The following is a 19,944-nucleotide window of genomic DNA, read 5'->3' as shown; positions in this document are numbered from 1 at the left end:
GCGCTTGGACACCGGCGCGGAGGCGGACCGGGGCGGCTCGGTGAGGACCCAGGCGAGGAGGCGCGGTGGACGCGCGGGCTCCAGAGGGCCAGCAACGGGCCTCGCGGGACTGGCGGTGGAGGGAGCGGCCGGTGCCACGTGGCGGTGCCTCAGTTGCCGCGGGCGGCGGTGGACGCGGTGTCTGGCGCGGCGGACATGTTCGGCGCGCGACGGGGTAGGTGGACTAGGGTTAGGGTGGAAGAAGACCCGAGATTTCGGAGGAGGGGCTATAAATAGGCATAGACGGAGCTAGGAGTGTCCAAATGAGGTGCGGTTTTCGGCCACGCGATCGTGATCGAACGCTCTAGATGATGGAGAGGGTTTTGGTGGGTTTTCGGCCAAATTTGAGGGGTGTTGGGCTGCAACACACACGAGGCCTTTTCGGTCCCTCGGTTAACCGTTGGAGCATCAATCGAAGTCCAAATGGTACGAAACTTGACAGACGGTCTACCGGTAGTAAACCAAGGCCGCTTGGCAAGTCTCGGTCCAATCCGGAAATGTTTAATCCCCACACACGAAAGAAAGGTAGAATTGACCACCGGAGGGGAACGAAGCGCCGGAATGCAAAACGGACAACGGGGAAAATGCTCGAATGCAATAGATGAACACGTATTCAAAAGCAATGCACATGATGACATGATATGAGATGCATGACAACAACAACAACACACGGAGACAAAAACCCTAACCCGAGAAAAATAAAATAACTTAAAGCCGGAAACGGCAAGAGTTGGAGTACAAATTGGGTAAGTTACATCCTGGGTGTTACAGTTTGCTACCTCTTTTTCCCCCATACCCGATTGTTACGACCAGATGACGGATCTCAGGAGCCAGACGACACCACTGATGATTACCACTACCCTGAGAGTGCCTACTACAACGTGACGGCCGTTGACGACTTGGAGTAGTTAGGAGGCTCCCAGGCGCGAGGCCTTGCCTTTTCGATCGTTGTTGTTTTTGTGCTAGCCTTCTTAAGGCAAACTTGTTTAACTCATGTTTGTACTCAGATAATGTTGCTTCCGCTGACTCTTTGATAGAGGCGAGGGTCTCGATCTTTCGATGAGATGATAACTATCGATTTGGTGGAGACGAATTTGACGATCCGACTGAAGGAAATATGCCCTAGAGGCAATAATAAAGTTATTATTTATTTCCTTATTTCATGATAAATGTTTATTATTCATGCTAGAATTGTATTAACCGAAAACATAATACATGTGTGAATACATAGACAAACAGAGTGTCACTAGTATGCCTCTACTTGACTAGCTCGTTAATCAAAGATGGTTATGTTTCCTAACCATGGACAAAGAGTTGTTATTTGATTAACGAGGTCACATCATTAGTTGAATGATCTGATTGACATGACCCATTCCATTAGCTTAGCACCCGATCGTTTAGTATGTTGCTATTGCTTTTCTTCATGACTTATACATGTTCCTATAACTATGAGATTATGCAACTCCCGTTTGCCGGAGGAACACTTTGGGTGCTACCAAACGTCACAACGTAACTGGGTGATTATAAAGGAGCATTACAGGTGTCTCCAAAGGTAGATGTTGGGTTGGCGTATTTCAAGATTAGGATTTGTCACTCCGATTGTCGGAGAGGTATCTCTGGGCCCTCTCGGTAATGCACATCACATAAGCCTTGGAAGCACTGCAACTAAGATGTTAGTTGTGAGACGATGTATTACGGAACGAGTAAAGAGACTTGCCAGTAACGAGATTGAACTAGGTATTGGATACCGACGATCGAATCTCGGGCAAGTAACATACCGATGACAAAGGGAACAATGTATGTTGTTATGCGGTCTGACCGATAAAGATCTTCGTAGAATATGTAGGAGCCAATATGGGCATCCAGGTCCCGCTATTGGTTATTGACCGGAGACATGTCTAGGTCATGTCTACATTGTTCTCGAACCCGTAGGGTCCGCACGCTTAAGGTTACGATGACAGTTATATTATGAGTTTAGGCATTTTGATGTACCGAAGGTTGTTCAGAGTCCCGGATGTGATCAAGGACATGACGAGGAGTCTCGAAATAGTCGAGACGTAAAGATTGATATATTGGAAGCCTATGTTTGGACATCGGAAGTGTTCCGGGTGAAATCGGGATTTTACCGGGTTACCGGGAGGTTACCGGAACCCCCCGGGAGCCATATGGGCCTTCATGGGCCTTAGTGGAAAGGTGAAAGGGCTGCCCACAAGGGCTGCACGCCTCCCCCCTTCCCCTAGTCCTATTAGGACTAGGAGAGGTGGCCGGCCACCCTTCTCCCTCTTTCCCACTTGGGGAATCCTAGTTGGAATAGGATTGGAGGGGAGTCCTACTCCCGGAAGGAGTAGGACTCCTCCTGCGCCTCTCTCTCTTGGCCGGCGCCCCCTCCCCCCTTGGCTCCTTTATATACTGAGGTAGAGACACCCAAAAGACACACAAGTTGATCCACGTGATCTATTCCTTAGCCGTGTGCGGTGCCCCCTGCCACCATATTCCTCGATAATACTGTAGCGGAGTTTAGGCGAAGCCCTGCTGCTGTAGTACATCAAGATCGTCACCACACCGTCGTGCTGACAGAACTCCTCCCCGACACTTTGCTGGATCGGAGTCCGGGGATCGTCATCGAGCTGAACGTGTGCTCGAACTCGGAGGTGCCGTAGTTTCGGTGCTTGATCGGTTGGATCGTGAAGACGTACGACTACTTCCTCTACGTTGTGTCAACGCTTCCGTTGCGATCTACAAGGGTACGTAGATCATACTCTCGCCTCGTTGCTATGCATCACCATGATCTTGCGTGCGCGTAGGAAATTTTGAAATTACTACGTTCCCCAACAGTGGTATCAGAGCCTAGGTTATTTATGTTGATGTTATATGCACGAGTAGAACACAAGTGAGTTGTGGAAGATACAAGTCATACTGCCTACCAGCATGTCATACTTTGGTTCGGCGGTATTGTTGGACGAGACAACCCGGACCAACCTTACGCGTACGCTTACGCGAGACAGGTTCCCTCGACGTGCTTTGCACATAGATGGCTTGCGGGCGACTGTCTCTCCAACTTTAGTTGAACCAAGTGTGGCTACGCCCGGTCCTTGCGAAGGTTAAAACGGAGTCTATTTGACAAACTATCGTTGTGGTTTTGATGCGTAGGTGAGATTGGTTCTTGCTTAAAGCCCGTAGCAGCCACGTAAAACTTGCAACAACAAAGTAGAGGACGTCTAACTTGTTTTTGCAGGGCATGTTGTGATGTGATATGGTCAAAATGTGATGAGATATAAGTTGTTGTATGAGATGATCATGTTTTGTTAAAAGTTATCGGCAACTGGTAAAAGCCTTATGGTTGTCTCTTTATTGCATAAGATGCAAGCGCCAAATAATTGCTTTACTTTATCGCTATGCGATAGCAATAGTTGCAAGAGCAATAGTTGGCGAGACGACCATGTGACGACACATTGATATAGATCAAGATGATGGAGATCATGGTGTCATGCCGGTGACAATATAGATCATGACAGTACTTTGGAGATGGAGTTCAAAGAAGCAAGATGATGATGGCCATATCATGTCACATATTTTGATTGCATATGATGTTTATCTTTTATACATCTTATTTTGCTTAGTTTGACGGTAGCATTTTAAGATGATCTCTCACTAATTATCAAGAAGTGTTCTCCCTCAGTATGCACCATTGCGAAAGTTCTTCGTGCTGAGACACCACGTGATGATCGGGTGTGATAGGTTCTACATTCAAATACAACGGGTGCAAAACAGTTGCACACGCGGAATACTCAGGTTATACTTGATGAGCCAAGAATATACAGATATGGCCTCGGAACACGGAGACCGAGAGGTCGAGCGTGAATCATATAGTAGATATGATCAACATAATGATGTTCACCGATGAAACTACTCCATCTCATGTGATGATCGGACATGGTTTAGTTGATTTGGATCACGTGATCACTTAGAGGATTAGAGGGATGTCTATCTAAGTGGGAGTTCTTAAGTAATATGATTAAACTGAACTTAAATTTATCATGAACTTAGTCTTGGTAGTATTTTGCAAATCATGTTGTAGATCAATAGCTCGCGTTGTTGCTTCCCTGTGTTTATTTTGATATGTTCCTAGAGAAAATTGTGTTGAAAGATGTTAGTAGCAAAGATGCGGATTGGATCCGTAATCTGAGGTTTATCCTCATTGCTGCACAGAAGAATTATGTCCTTGATGCACCTCTAGGTGACGGACCTATTGCAGGAGCAGATGCAGACGTTATGAACGTTTGGCTAGCTCAATATGATGACTACTTGATAGTTTAAGTGCACCATGCTTAACGGCTTAGAATCGGGACTTCAAAGACGTTTTGAACGTCATGGACCATATGAGATGTTCCAGGAGTTGAAGTTAATATTTCAAGCAAATACCCGAGTTGAGAGATATGAAATCTCCAACAAGTTCTATAGCTAAAAGATGGAGGAGAATCGCTCAACTAGTGAGCATGTGCTCAGATTGTCTGGGTACTACAATCGCTTGAATCAAGTGGGAGTTAATCTTCCAGATAAGATAGTGATTGACAGAATTCTCTAGTCACCATCACCAAGTTAGTAGAACTTCGTGATGAACTATGATATGCAAGGGATAACAAAAATGATTCCCAAGCTCTTCGTAATGCGGAAATTGACGAAGGTAGAAATCAAGGAAAACATCAAGTGTTGATGGTTGACAAGATCACTAGTTTCAAGAAAAGGGCAAAGGGAAGAAGGGGAACTTCAAGAAGAACGGCAAGCAAGTTGCTGCTCAAGTGAAGAAGCCCAAGTCTGATCCTAAGCCTGAGACTAAGTGCTTCTACTGCAAAGGGACTGGTCACTGGAAGCGGAACTACCCCAAGTGATTGGCGGATAAGAAGGATGGCAAAGTGAACATAAGTATATTTGATATACATGTAATTGATGTGTACTTTACTAGTGTTTATAGCAACCCCTCAGTATTTGATACTAGTTCAGTTGCTAAGATTAGTAATTCGAAACGGGAGTTGTAGAATAAATAGAGACTAGTTAAGGGTAAAGTGATGATGTGTGTTGGAAGTGGTTCCAAGATTGATATGATCATCATCGCACACTCCCTATACTTTCGGGATTAGTGTTGAACCTGAATAAGTGTTATTCGGTGTTTGCGTTAAGCATGAATATGATTTGATCATGTTTATTGTGATACGGTTATTCATTTAAGTAAGAGAATAAATTGTTGTTCTGTTTACATGAATAAAACCTTATATGGTTACACACCCAATGAAAATAGTTCGTTGGATCTCGATCGTAATGATACACATAATCATAATATTGAAACCAAAAGATGCAAAGTTAATAATGATAGTGCAACTTATTTGTAGCACTGCCGTTTAGGTCATATTGGTGTAAAGCGCATGAAGAAACTCCATACTGATGGACTTTTGGAACCACTTGATTATGAATCACTTGGTACTTGCGAACCGTGCCTTTTGGGCAAGATGACTAAAACGCCGTTCTCCGGAACAATGAAGCAAGCAACAGATTTGTTGGAAATCATACATAATGATGTATGTGGTCTGATGAATATTGAGGCTCACGACAAGTATCATTATTTTCTGATCTTCACAGATGATTTGAGCAGATATGAGTATATCTTCTTGATGAAACATGAGTCTGAAACATTTGAAGAGTTCAAAGAATTTCAGAGTGAAGTGAAAAAATCATCGTAACAAGAAAATAAAAGTTTCTACGATATGATCGCAGAGGTAAAATATTTGAGTTACGAGTTTGGTCTTCAATTAAAACAATGTGGAATAGTTTCACAAACTCATGCCACCTGGAACACCACAGCATAATGGTGTGCCCGAATATCATAACCATACTTTATTAGATATGGTGCGATCTATGATGTCTCTTACCGATCTACCACTATCGTTTTGGGGTTATGCATTAGAGACAGCTGCATTCACGTTAAATAGGGCACCATCTAAGTCCGTTGAGACGACACAATCTGAACTGTGGTTTGGCAAGAAACCAAAGTTGTCGTTTCTTAAAGTTTGGGGTTGTGATGCTTATATGAAAAAGTTTCATCCTAATAAGCTAAAACCCAAATCGGAGAAATATGTCTTCATAGGATACCCAAAGGAGACTGTTGGGTACACCTTCTATCACAAATCCGAAGGCAAGACTTTTGTTGCTAAATTCGGAGTTTTTCTAGAGAAGGAGTTTCTCTCGAAAGAAGTGAGTGGGAAGAAAGTAGAACTTGACGAGGTAACAGTACCTGCTCCCTTACTGGAAAGTAGTACATCACAGAAAATTGTTTCAGTGACACCTAGACCATTTAGTGAGGAAGCTAATGATAATGATCATGAAACTTCAGATCAAGATACTACTGAACCTCGTAGATCAACCAGAGTAAGATCCGCACCAGAGTGGTACGGTAATCCTGTTCTGGAAGTCATGCTACTAGATCATGATGAACCTACGAACTATGAAGAAGCGATGATGAGCCCAGATTCCGATAAATGGTTTGAGGCCATGAAATCTGAGATATGATCCATGTATGAGAACAAAGTATGGACTTTTGTTGACTTGCCCGATGATCGGCAAGCAATTGAGAATAAATGGATCTTCAAGAGGAAGACGGACGCTGATAGTAGTGTTACTATCTACAAAGCTAGAATTGTCGCAAAAAGGTTTTCGACAAGTTCAAGGTGTTAAATACGATGAGAGTTTCTCACTCGTATCTATGCTTAAGTCTGTCCGAATCATGTTAGCAATTGCCGCATTTTATGAAATCTGGCAAATGGATAAACAAAACTGCATTCCTTAATAGAGTTATTAAAGAAGAGTTGTATATGATACAACCAGAAGGTTTTGTCAATCCTAAAGGTGCTAACAAAATATGCAAGCTCCAGCGATCCATCTATGGACTGGTGCAAGCATCTCGGAGTTGGAATATACGCTTTGATAAGTTGATCAAAGCATATAGTTTTATACAGACTTGCGGTGAAGCCTGTATTTACGAGAAAGTGAGTGGGAGCACTATAGCATTTCTGATAAGTATATGTGAATGACATATTGTTGATCGGAAATAATGTAGAATTATTCTGTAAAGCATAAAGGAGTATTTGAAAGGAGTTTTTCAAAGAAAGACTTCGGTGAAGCTGCTTACATATTGAGCTTCAAGATCTACAGAGATAGATCAAGACGCTTGATAAATTTTTTCAATAAGTACATACCTTGACAAGATTTTGAAATAGTTCAAAATGAAGCAGTCAAAGAAAGAGTTTTTGCCTGTATTACAAGGTGTGAAGTTGAGTAAGACTCAAAGCCCGACCACGGCAGAAGATAGAAAGAGAATGAAAGTCATTCCCTATGCCTTGGTCATAGGTTCTATAAAGTAAGTCATGCTGTATACCAGATCTATTGTATACCCTGCACTGATTTGGCAAGGGAGTACAATAGTGATCTAGGAGTAGATCACTGGACAGCGGTCAGAATTATCCTTAGTGAAATAAGGATATGTTTCTCGATTATGGACGTGACAAAAAGGTTCGTCGTAAAGGGTTACGCCGATGCAAGTTTTGACACTAATCTAGATGACTCTAAGTCTCGATCTAGATACATATTGAAAGTGGGAGCAATTAGCTAGAGTAGCTCCATGCAGAGCATTGTTGACATAGAAATTTGCAAAATACTTACGGATCTGAATATAACAGACCCGGTGACTAAAATTATCTCACAAAGCAAAACATGATCACACCTCAATACTCTTTGGGTATTAATCACACAACGATGTGAACTAGATTACTGACTCTAGTAAACCCTTTGGGTGTTGGTCACATATCGATGTGGACTATGGGTGTTAATCACATAGTGATGTGAACTATTGCTGTTAAATCACATGGCGATGTGAACTAGATTATTGACTCTAGTGCAAGTGGGAGACTGAAGGAAATATGCCCTAGAGGCAATAATAAAGTTATTATTTATTTCCTTATTTCATGATAAATGTTTATTATTCATGCTAGAATTGTATTAACCGGAAACATAATACATGTGTGAATACATAGACAAACAGAGTGTCACTAGTATGCCTCTACTTGACTAGCTCGTTAATCAAAGATGGTTATGTTTCCTAACCATGGACAAAGAGTTGTTATTTGATTAACGAGGTCACATCATTAGTTGAATGATCTGATTGACATGACCCATTCCATTAGCTTAGCACCCGATCGTTTAGTATGTTGCTATTGCTTTTCTTCATGACTTATACATGTTCCTATAACTATGAGATTATGCAACTCCCGTTTGCCGGAGGAACACTTTGGGTGCTACCAAACGTCACAACGTAACTGGGTGATTATAAAGGAGCATTACAGGTGTCTCCAAAGGTAGATGTTGGGTTGGCGTATTTCGAGATTAGGATTTGTCACTCCGATTGTCGGAGAGGTATCTCTGGGCCCTCTCGGTAATGCACATCACATAAGCCTTGCAAGCACTGCAACTAAGATGTTAGTTGTGAGATGATGTATTACGGAACGAGTAAAGAGACTTGCCAGTAACGAGATTGAACTAGGTATTGGATACCGACGATCGAATCTCGGGCAAGTAACATACCGATGACAAAGGGAACAACGTATGTTGTTATGCGGTCTGACCGATAAAGATCTTCGTAGAATATGTAGGAGCCAATATGGGCATCCAGGTCCCGCTATTGGTTATTGACCGGAGACATGTCTCGGTCATGTCTACATTGTTCTCGAACCCGTAGGGTCCGCACGCTTAAGGTTACGATGACAGTTATATTATGAGTTTATGCATTTTGATGTACCGAAGGTTGTTCGGAGTCCCGGATGTGATCAAGGACATGACGAGGAGTCTCGAAATAGTCGAGACGTAAAGATTGATATATTGGAAGCCTATATTTGGACATCGGAAGTGTTCCGGGTGAAATCGGGATTTTACCGGGTTACCGGGAGGTTACCGGAACCCCCCGGGAGCCATATGGGCCTTCATGGGCCTTAGTGGAAAGGTGAAAGGGCTGCCCACAAGGGCTGCGCGCCTCCCCCCTTCCCCTAGTCCTATTAGGACTAGGAGAGGTGGCCGGCCACCCTTCTCCCTCTTTCCCACTTGGGGAATCCTAGTTGGAATAGGATTGGAGGGGAGTCCTACTCCCGGAAGGAGTAGGACTCCTCCTGCGCCTCTCTCTCTTGGCCGGCGCCCCCTCCCCCCTTGGCTCCTTTATATACTGAGGTAGAGACACCCCAAAGACACACAAGTTGATCCACGTGATCTATTCCTTAGCCGTGTGCGGTGCCCCCTGCCACCATATTCCTCGATAATACTGTAGCGGAGTTTAGGCGAAGCCCTGCTGCTGTAGTACATCAAGATCGTCACCACACCGTCGTGCTGACAGAACTCCTCCCCGACACTTTGCTGGATCGGAGTCCGGGGATCATCATCGAGCTGAACGTGTGCTCGAACTCGGAGGTGCCGTAGTTTCGGTGCTTGATCGGTTGGATCGTGAAGACGTACGACTACTTCCTCTACGTTGTGTCAACGCTTCCGTTGCGATCTACAAGGGTACGTAGATCATACTCTCCCCTTGTTGCTATGCATCACCATGATCTTGCGTGTGCATAGGAAATTTTGAAATTACTACGTTCCCCAACAGTGGTATCAGAGCCTAGGTTATTTATGTTGATGTTATATGCACGAGTAGAACACAAGTGAGTTATGGACGATACAAGTCATACTGCCTACCAGCATGTCATACTTTGGTTCGGCGGTATTGTTGGACGAGACGACCCGGACCAACCTTACGCGTACGCTTACGCGAGACCGGTTCCCTCGACGTGCTTTGCACATAGATGGCTTGCGGGCGACTGTCTCTCCAACTTTAGTTGAACCAAGTGTGGCTACGCCCGGTCCTTGCGAAGGTTAAAACGGAGTCTATTTGACAAACTATTGTTGTGGTTTTCATGCGTAGGTGAGATTGGTTCTTGCTTAAAGCCCGTAGCAGCCACGTAAAACTTGCAACAACAAAGTAGAGGACGTCTAACTTGTTTTTGCAGGGCATGTTGTGATGTGATATGGTCAAAACGTGATGAGATATAAGTTGTTGTATGAGATGATCATGTTTTGTTAAAAGTTATCGGCAACTGGTAAAAGCCTTATGGTTGTCTCTTTATTGCATAAGATACAAGCGCCAAATAATTGCTTTACTTTATCGCTATGCGATAGCAATAGTTGCAAGAGCAATAGTTGGCGAGACGACCATGTGACGACACATTGATATAGATCAAGATGATGGAGATCATGGTGTCATGCCGGTGACAATATAGATCATGACAGTACTTTGGAGATGGAGTTCAAAGAAGCAAGATGATGATGGCCATATCATGTCACATATTTTGATTGCATATGATGTTTATCTTTTATACATCTTATTTTGCTTAGTTTGACGGTAGCATTTTAAGATGATCTCTGACAAATATGCCAAAAATATTCTGCCTACCATCTTATTTTGCATTAGAAATCACCTGACAAATATGCATGTATGCAATATTTTTGGTCGTATCCAAGGTAGTCATGTCCTCATCATCCTCCCCTTTTTGAAAACAAAGCCGTCCTCGGCGTTGCTTAATCTGAAATGTGGCTAACAAAAGAGACAAGGTGTACATGTTGTATATGTATATGTCATCCAGTTTAACTTCCCTTCATTTTTGCACGTATGACACATGTATACATGAGTAACTTTCATAGTTCATAAAAACTAAAGCCAAAAAATTATCACAAGAAGTAGAAGGCATGAAAATATTAAAACTCAGTTTGCACATATAAGTGAAGCTCTTATTCATTTCAAAAGATTCGCAATGTTCATCCCTAAACCATCCCAACTTTGGTGAATAAACCTTACTTGCATCAAATTTACATGCTACAACATGCTTAAATAAGCAAACATGCAATAAGTCATTGGACACAGAATCATCATCAAGATTAGAGGTCATATCAAAATGATTAAACATTGGTTCTTTTGCATTAACAGTTAATTCAATGGGTGCACTCAAAATTGTTGATATTTCAGTTGTTTGATCACATGACGCATTCATGACAGTAACAAGAGTCTCTAAAATAGGTGGTGTGCTCAAATCAACAGGTAACTCAACACATGATGCATTCAAGTTAACTAGGCATGCTTCATTCTCATGTGAAGTTATATCATCAATACCTTTATTGTTACCTCGCAGAGATGTAGCTGATGTAGGTATGGACGTTGACAATGTACCACACTCTTGAGATGATATCGCGCTCACAATCCAAGGTGGGGCTGCTCTAGTAGGTGCAATAGTGGAGTAACCAACCGGCGGTGGTGAGCATGAACTGGAATAGTAGTTGTTGTAGTCACCCAATGCATCCTCCTGTATCTGTCTCTCAAAGGTACAAGCACGGACATACATACCAGTAATGCAACAAGGAATATACTGAAATCTTGCATGAATATCATGGTTCAAACCACCAAAAAATCTATTCATTGTATCATCCTCAGATTCTTCTATGTCACAATGATGCATATAAGATTTGAACTCTTGGTAGTAAGCATGAACAATGTTACTGCCTTGTTTTAATTGCTCCAATTTGCGACGCAATTCACGACGATAGTAAGGAGGAAAAAATTGTCGTCTCATTACAGCTTTCAAAACTTTCCAAGTTGTGGGTTGGTTATCAATGTTTTTCTTACAATGTACACTCCACCAAACAGAAGCAAAACCAGTAAATGCTCTAATGGTAGCTCGTACTCTCTCAAGTTCAGAAAAATCATGGTGACTAAAAACTTGTTCTACTTCAAGCTCCCAAGCTAGATAAATAGCAGGATTAAATCTACCCTCAAATGATGGTAAAGAGATAACCTGACCATATGCTTGTGTGTGTTGTCCCAACTCTCGTGATGGTGAAGATGTGTCCGTCGTCCAAGAACTTCTATCTCTGGAACCTGTCATGATTAGTAGAAACAAGAACCAAAATTCGAGAATAATGTTCCTATGAACTATTAGGATGTGGTTGTAAAGTGCTCACAGTAAAGCAAATATCAATATCTTACAAGTTCTTACCATGCGGCAGGTGGTGAGAGGCAACCAGCGGTGTCAAATAACTCCGAAGATTGTGTAAAGCGATTGCCAGGGGAACGTGCGTATACACGGTGTAGAAATATGTGGAGCTGGGTTTGCTATATATGGTAGCAAAAGATTAGCAATAATCAATTCAGAGATGCAATATTGAATAAACGCTCAACGACGGTACTATGCTGGTCCTAGGCTAGACCGAACTAGAGACGCGAGCCTAGAACACTAATGAGGTCAAGTCGTAGCACAACTAGCATCAATGAAGGATACTAAGTAGCTCTGGACAGCAAGATATAAGTGAAGATCACAACGGCAGTAAAGATAATGATGTGAAACAACAGCCAAGCAGGATATATCAACAACTTTGTCTCCAACTTTCCTCTGAAAAAGTTTGTGCCAATTTTTTTGATTTTTTTTCAAGAATGGTATTGACTCAAGCTTTCAAACACAAAAGGAATAACTCAATTCCGAGTTGATATGAGGAGTCAAAAAATTCAAAAACTGTCCTGAAAAACTGAAATAAGATGTGTTCAAGAACTTCGGAGGGCAAAAAGACCTATTTAGAAGCCAATTTTGAGATGCCAAATATTGAACTAGCTTCTTCAACTATTTAGATGCGGCTCGTCGCTAGCTTTCGTCTGAGTACTCGCGGAGGCAAAACGGACTTCGTATGAGGAAGTTATGCATGTTTTACTGAACAGTGCAACCGATAATTCAACTATGCAAGTAATGAAAAGAAAATTGCAAAGGCTCAGACTGGCTTGGACCAAGGATGAATAGATCTAACTCTTTTTTGTGGCTTTTTCTTGGACAATAGGTAAGAAAATAAATCTAATCTAGGAAAGCTGGAAATTCTCACCGAGCAACCTGAAAACTGATACCACTTGATAGAGGCGAGGGTCCCGATCTTTCGATGAGATGATAACTATCGATTTGGTGGAGACAACTTTGACGATCCGACTACAAACGTGCACGACGTTGCGCCTTAGCAATCGCTAAACCAATCTCCTGAGGTTACTGACGATGCTGGAAGCACGGTCAGCCTGACCACGAAGGTCTATTCCTGCAAGCAATCGAAGAACGAGCAAGAATATGATAAAGCAATCTGAATATTGCAAATATATATGAAGCATTGATAATGGTGGGGATCCGGAAGCGGTCTTGGTCTGGTCGTTGGACACAAACGAAGTACACAAAGTTGCAATGGCTAACTTTTAACTAAACAAATCCCAAGGAAAAAGCTATTAGATGGATCTACTTATATAGGAGCAAGGGGTGGCGGCCAAGGAGGTGGGAGGACGTCCCAAGGCAGCCTAAAACTAACCCTAGGTGGTACAAGGCTCATGGGCCCAAGTGGAGGTGATGCAACACCTTTGGGCTTGCAGTTTGACTCGGATTCTGCTGCAATGTCAGATTGTTTCATCCGTAACTCAACGCTCCAGACGAATTTGAAGGTGAATCCAATTGGGTTGGAAAGAGCATGAAATCTAGTTTCCAACAAAAAAAGAATCACCCAATTCAGAGTCCGTATGAAAAAGTTGTTGGCGTTTTGAGTCAGGTATGTCTGTGCAGTCCGAATCTGAATTCAGAACGTGAGAGACTTGGACTCTGTCTTCTCTTGGCCCAAAAGTGACGTCAGAGGACTTTTTGAACACAACCTAAACTTCTCCTTTTCCCTTATCTTCATATATGGATTGTACAAATGTCCCATACACCTGCAATTAGACAAAACACAAAAGTGTGTGAAGTATTTTTATTCTGGATAACATAAATAGATTATTGAATAGCTTGCATTAGAAATCACCTGACAAATATGCATGTATGCAATATTTTTGGTCGTATCCAAGGTAGTCATGTCCTCATCACTCTTTTGTTTTCGAGCTTATGTATTCGAGCCCTCGAGGCCCCTGGCTTGTAATATAAGGCTTGTATTATTTTAATTTGTGTCTAGAGTTGTGTTGTGATATCTTCTCGTGAGTCCTTGATCTTGATCGTACACATTTGTGTGTATGATTAGTGTACAGTCAAATCGGGGGCGTCACATTCATCATTCTTTATTTGGTTCTTATGTAATTCTTGAACATATGTACCTATGAATCGAATAATGCATTGGTTGTTTGAACCTGATGGATATGAATAAAGTTGTAGCATGCATTCAAATTCAAATTCAAATCTAATACAATTTTAACTAGCAGCAATTAAATTATGGTGAAATTACGCACTCTAGGTTGTTATGGCACATACGGTTGGTAAAACACAAACGTTTGCGATATACACCATAATCCGAGACGGTTCACGAAGAGGAAACGTGTGCAAGCATGCACACAGTTGTCGTTTCCAAAGCGTGTGCGATGTCAGACAATATCATAAATGGTGTGGGCAAACTAAACATTTGTGTTAGTTGCCTTATCGTACACGATTCGCAACCATGAACTGTTTCTGATGAAGTATGCATCGTAAACGTTGCACCACAAAATAGCGTGTGCGATAGTTGTCATGTACGACGATGTTACGACGGTTCGACGTTTCGTAATCCTGTCTGACACTCGTACGACGATTAGCTAATCTTCTTAACAGTGAACCGTTTGTGATGGGCCGTGCATCATATATGTTCTATAATAGTGAGTTGTTTGTGATGGGCCGCGCATTGTAAACATAGCACCACAGAATACCGACTGCAATGGCAATGCGAGCAGAAATGATTAGGAGTACTGTAGGGTCCCTATCCCTGATGGTTTCTGGGTCGTGTGGGAAGGACCCCCCCTATCGCCCACACTCGGTGACGGTTCCAAATGCCGTCGCGGAAAGGGTTAAAAACCGTTTGTTTAGGACCGACACGCACCAGTGTCCAGTCAGGGTCTGTCGTCCAATGTTTTGGGTCTGTTGGCGCTTGATCGATCGTCCGGTCGGGGTCGGATGTCCGGTGCGTCAGTCGTCCGGAGGTCTCCATTCTTCCGAAGTTTTGGCTCAGGTGTGGTGGTGCCGGTCGTCCGGAGGGGGTCGGTCGCCTGGGACCTGGAGTGCGTCAGACGTCCGGTAGGCGTCGGCCATTCGGGCGCTGGGGCGTCTTCTGGCTGGGACTTGGTCGGCTGCCTGATGCTCCAGGCGTCGGTCGTCCGGTCGAGGTCGGTCGTCCGGCGGTTGGGGACCTTCAGGCTGCTCTTCTTCTTGCTCCTTGTACTTGGTGTCCGCGCCGTCTTGTCCGTTGAATGTAGCTACTCCTTGGCCTTCCTCTGAGTACCTCATCACACATAGTGTTTCCGCTTGAGGTAGTAGCCATGTCGTATGTGTAGAGAGTGGTAGCTCGGAGAGGAGCGAGTTCACCTTATCTTTGATAGCCTTTGTCCGGACTCTTGTCATTGGTCCAAGTGGTGTCGTGGGAGACGTCGATGCATCCATGAGGATGACCGTGGGATGCTCTGCATCATCCAGGCACCTATATATTTCGTACCTAGACCATTTGTTAGGGTTAGCAAAGGATATGATATGATTTAGAGAGAGCTTTGCTCATCTACCTCCTCCTTGAGGATCAAGACATCCTTAGGGAAAAGGATCCCCGTCATAGGATCATCAAGACGTCACAAGGGAGAAGGATCTACCTAGATCATCAAGACCTCATCTCCTCTTGTATTTGGGATGAACTTTACCTTATGTCTTTGTTCCCTTTGTTGTTCATGTACCTTTGTGGATGTAGCAACCAGACCTCAAACAGTCTGATCTCTGTGTATAAGTGTCATCCCTGGATCGGTAATGCTGACACACACAGTACTTGAAGGATTTATAACAGAGTGGCAATCACACACTTATTACATCGAATGTCTCAAAAGAGAACTTATTATAATAAATATGGCTTAAGGCCATCTAATACGATAACAGCGGAAGGCTTGGAAGATAAAGTGAGTCCATCAACTCCAACGGCATCACTGAGTGAAAGACCACGACCTAAGGCTCCTTACTCATTGTCTGAAAAGTCTGCAACATGATACGTTGCAGCCCGAAAATGGGTCAGCACATAGAATATGCTGGCAAGGTAACACAAGAGAGTAATGAACAATGTAAAGCTATCACTATATGCATATATGGCTGGTGGAGGCTGTATGGTTGATATGTTTTTGCGTAAAGCTAATTTTTCCCTACTGCAAAGGAATAAATTTTATTTAACTATCATGGTAGTTGTTAAACATTGAGAAGGTTCACCCAACTCAATCCCAATTAAAAATAATCATCATTAAACCCAATCAAATTATATTAAGAGTGATGAGATCCACATGATAATCCAAGAAATAGATACTCAAGATGTCCATAACCGGGGACACGGGTAACCATGATTAGTTTGTACACTCTGCAGAGGTTTGTGCACTTTTCCCCATAAGACTCGATCTCCTCTGTTGGATTTCTTGCATTGCATGTTGTTTGAGAAATGGATGACCGAGACACAGTCTTTCAGAAGCGTTAGCACCTTACGATGGGTAGACCGGTACACCTACATCCCCTACATCTGCTAGCCTACCACTGTAAGAGTTCACACGACTTAATCAACTATGCCAGAGCCCATAATGGCATGTGGCTACACACGGAAGTTTCCAGTATGAATAATCTTATGATCCCTTTGAGCCTGGGTGGCGGTCCATAGGAGAATCACACGGTACCCCGGGATTTCCAAAAATACAGGCAATCACTGGGTTCCCCAGGTGCCTCAAGCCACCCAGATGTGTATTAAAGTTGCCACCTTAAGTAACCATTAATTTAACAATCTCACATCTGTCATGAATACACTCAAACCCAATCCACATCTACGAGCATAGCATGGCAATATAAGCAACGTAGAAGTAACTCCCGGGGTTTGATAATGAAACAAGTGAATAAGTACTACCTCAACTAATTCCCAACCCCACAATTTAATTCAAATCCTAACCATGCAATGTTTGAGGGTTGATCTAATGCAATGAAAATTGGGTAGTAAGAGGTATGATCAAAGTGTTACTTGCCTTGCTGATGATCCGCGAAACCTAGAGACTCGATGTAGCACGCTTCGCACTCTGGGTACTCTATCGCAATCAAACAAGCATACAATAAGCAATCAAGCAAAAGCACGGGTAAAACTCAAATAAGAGATCTAACCAGAAAGTTCAACTTAAGAACTCCGGTTTGCAAAAAGAAACAAATCAAACGAAGCAACAAAACTCAAACGGCGAGAGAAACAAGCTTTGTTTACTAATCTGGACCTAGGTCAAATTTTACAGTAGCAAAAACTTGTTTAAGTTGATTAAACGGAAAGAGGGTTTCGAGACGAAACTCTAGGCGCTTAAATCGCGTGATTCCGATAAACGAGCGAAAAGTTATACTAGAATAAAAATCGGATCAGAAATCACGATCGAAAATAATCGCGGAAAATCCGAGAAAAAGAAAAACTGACGAACATGCTAACGAACGAACGTTCGTCATCTGTAACTAACGAGCGAAAACCATTAGTTAAAACGAACGTACAGACGAACGTCCGCTAAATAACTAAACCAAAAAAACACTGATCTAAATAAATAAAAAGCCGCGGATCTAAAAAAACGCACGGTTCTCCGAAGAAAACTGGCGGCGGTGGCACTACCTCCGGCGAGACGGTGAGGGGCAGTGGCGCGGCGCGGCAAGCGGCGATGAGGCGGCGATGAGGTGGCGTGGGCGGCGGCGAGCGGCGCGCAGCGGCGGCGGTGGCGGCTAGGGTTAGGGTTCGGGCGGGGCTGGCGGGTCGAACGGGCCTCAGGGCGGCGGCTTATAAGAGGCCTGGCCGGAGAAGTTCTGGCCAAAAACGGCCCTAAGTCGGTTGACTTTTTTTTAAATAAATTCGAAGCGCCAAAAAAGAAAGAAAAGAAATACTAAACGGACTCCAAAAATCCCAAAATAAATTATCCATGTCCTCTAAAAATAAGCAGGACAAGGTGAACATTTATTTGGGCCTAAAATGCAATTTTGAAAAACACGCTTTTTCCTAATTCAAATAAAATAGCGACAAAACTCTGTATAAAAAAATCTTATTTGATTTTAATATTAAATCTCTGATATTTCTTTACTTTGAGGAAGTCATTTTATCCTCTCTCTCTTTTATTTTTAATAAAAGAAATATTTCAGAGAAAATAATTAAAATCAAACGATCCTCTTTTCATAATTCGAGAAAATATCAAATATGAAAATAACGAAATCCCCAACTCTCTCCATAGGTCCTGAAGTTGCGTGGAATTTATAGTATCAACCAAAATGCAATAAAACATGATATACAATGATGCTCTAATGTATAACATTCCAAATTGAAAATTTGGGATGTTACAGTGGATCTTGTGTGGATGTGTGATTGACTTCTTCTTGAGTGTTTCTCTTGTGATTTCTCCCCATTCTTTCCCGTGTTCTTCAAGGTTTCCCCCTCCAATTCGTGAAAGATCCCCAATTAGGGTCTCCACCCTACAACACTTAGCCTTTTATAGGAGGAGTAAAATGAGAAGCTCCGACAGGGTAATTGTGTCGCTTTGTAGTAAATCATGTGTTTCCCCATGCAACGTGCGATAATCACACATGGGAATTGAGGGAGTGGTTGATTAAATGACCATATCTAGGCACACGATCTCTTTTATGATAAGACCTGACGAAGGTGGGACCCCAGCCCACTCACGCACGCTATGTTGACCGACGAGTCAGGGGTGCCACGCAACCACGTGGTTTGATAGATGAGACCGGTCGGTGCTGTCAAAGCCATGCGGGGTTGTCATCACAGACCAAGCGCGAGATACTTCGCGGCTAAGGAAAAGTTGCATGGGGAAATTTCCAGCATCAAGCTCGATACAGAGACGACGAAGAACCCATCAGAAAATAAAGAGAGGGCGCGACAGCTCTTCGGATACACTTGGACAAACAAGACGTCATATGTGGGAAGGATTGTTGAATGAGTTTTCAAGACCAACATCTCAAGATGAAGAGCAGATCGGAAGATCCGGGGAGCATCTCCAACTTGAAAACCGGATTATAGGCTACTGAAGGTGTCCTGGATTAAGGGTCACTCACCATGTTGTCTCCCGGACAGATGGGCCAGGCCGAGGACCCCATGTCAGCTCACCAGTGGGACACATCAAGGCAGCCTATAGCGCATAGAAGGTATATTTTTGAAGACTTGGTGCATACTCCAAGATTTAGGTGTCGTCTATAACACGATTACCTTATCCGTATCCACCCTTACTGTAACACTAGACCCCCTATCTATATAAACTAGGGGTAGGCTCATAGGTGACATCATCGATCTCATGGTAGATCAACATGTACTTTGTACCCCATCCCAAATCAATAACACAAGCAAGACGTAGGGTTTTATCTCCTCGGAGAGCTCGAACCTGGGTAAAATCCTTCTCTCTGCTACCATCGCATCTAGGCTACTAGCTCGGAAACCCCTACCCGAGACCAGCCGGAATCGACTCCGTCATAGAGCATCCCGCATCCAATCCCAAGGTCGCCCCATCAGAATCGAGTCCATGTCCGCCCATTCTCCCGCCGCCATCACCATGACCGCAGCGCCGACGCCTCTAGTCGCGATGACCGGACACATCTTTGGGCACCTTGATGCGCTAGAGCGTTGGGCATCGTCCGACCGTCCTGCTATTGCGCTGTTGTTCGGAGTGTGTTTGATGAGAACATGGCTACCGTAGTTACACCCATATCCCCTGCTGTTTTACCTATTGGAACAATTGCTAGAGCTCGCATACGCCAATTAAATTATCAGGTACTTTTGTTTCTTGGT

Source organism: Triticum aestivum, chromosome 1A (assembly GCF_018294505.1).
Source record: "Triticum aestivum cultivar Chinese Spring chromosome 1A, IWGSC CS RefSeq v2.1, whole genome shotgun sequence".
Lineage (NCBI taxonomy): Eukaryota > Viridiplantae > Streptophyta > Magnoliopsida > Poales > Poaceae > Triticum > Triticum aestivum.
This window is presented reverse-complemented; position numbering follows the sequence as displayed.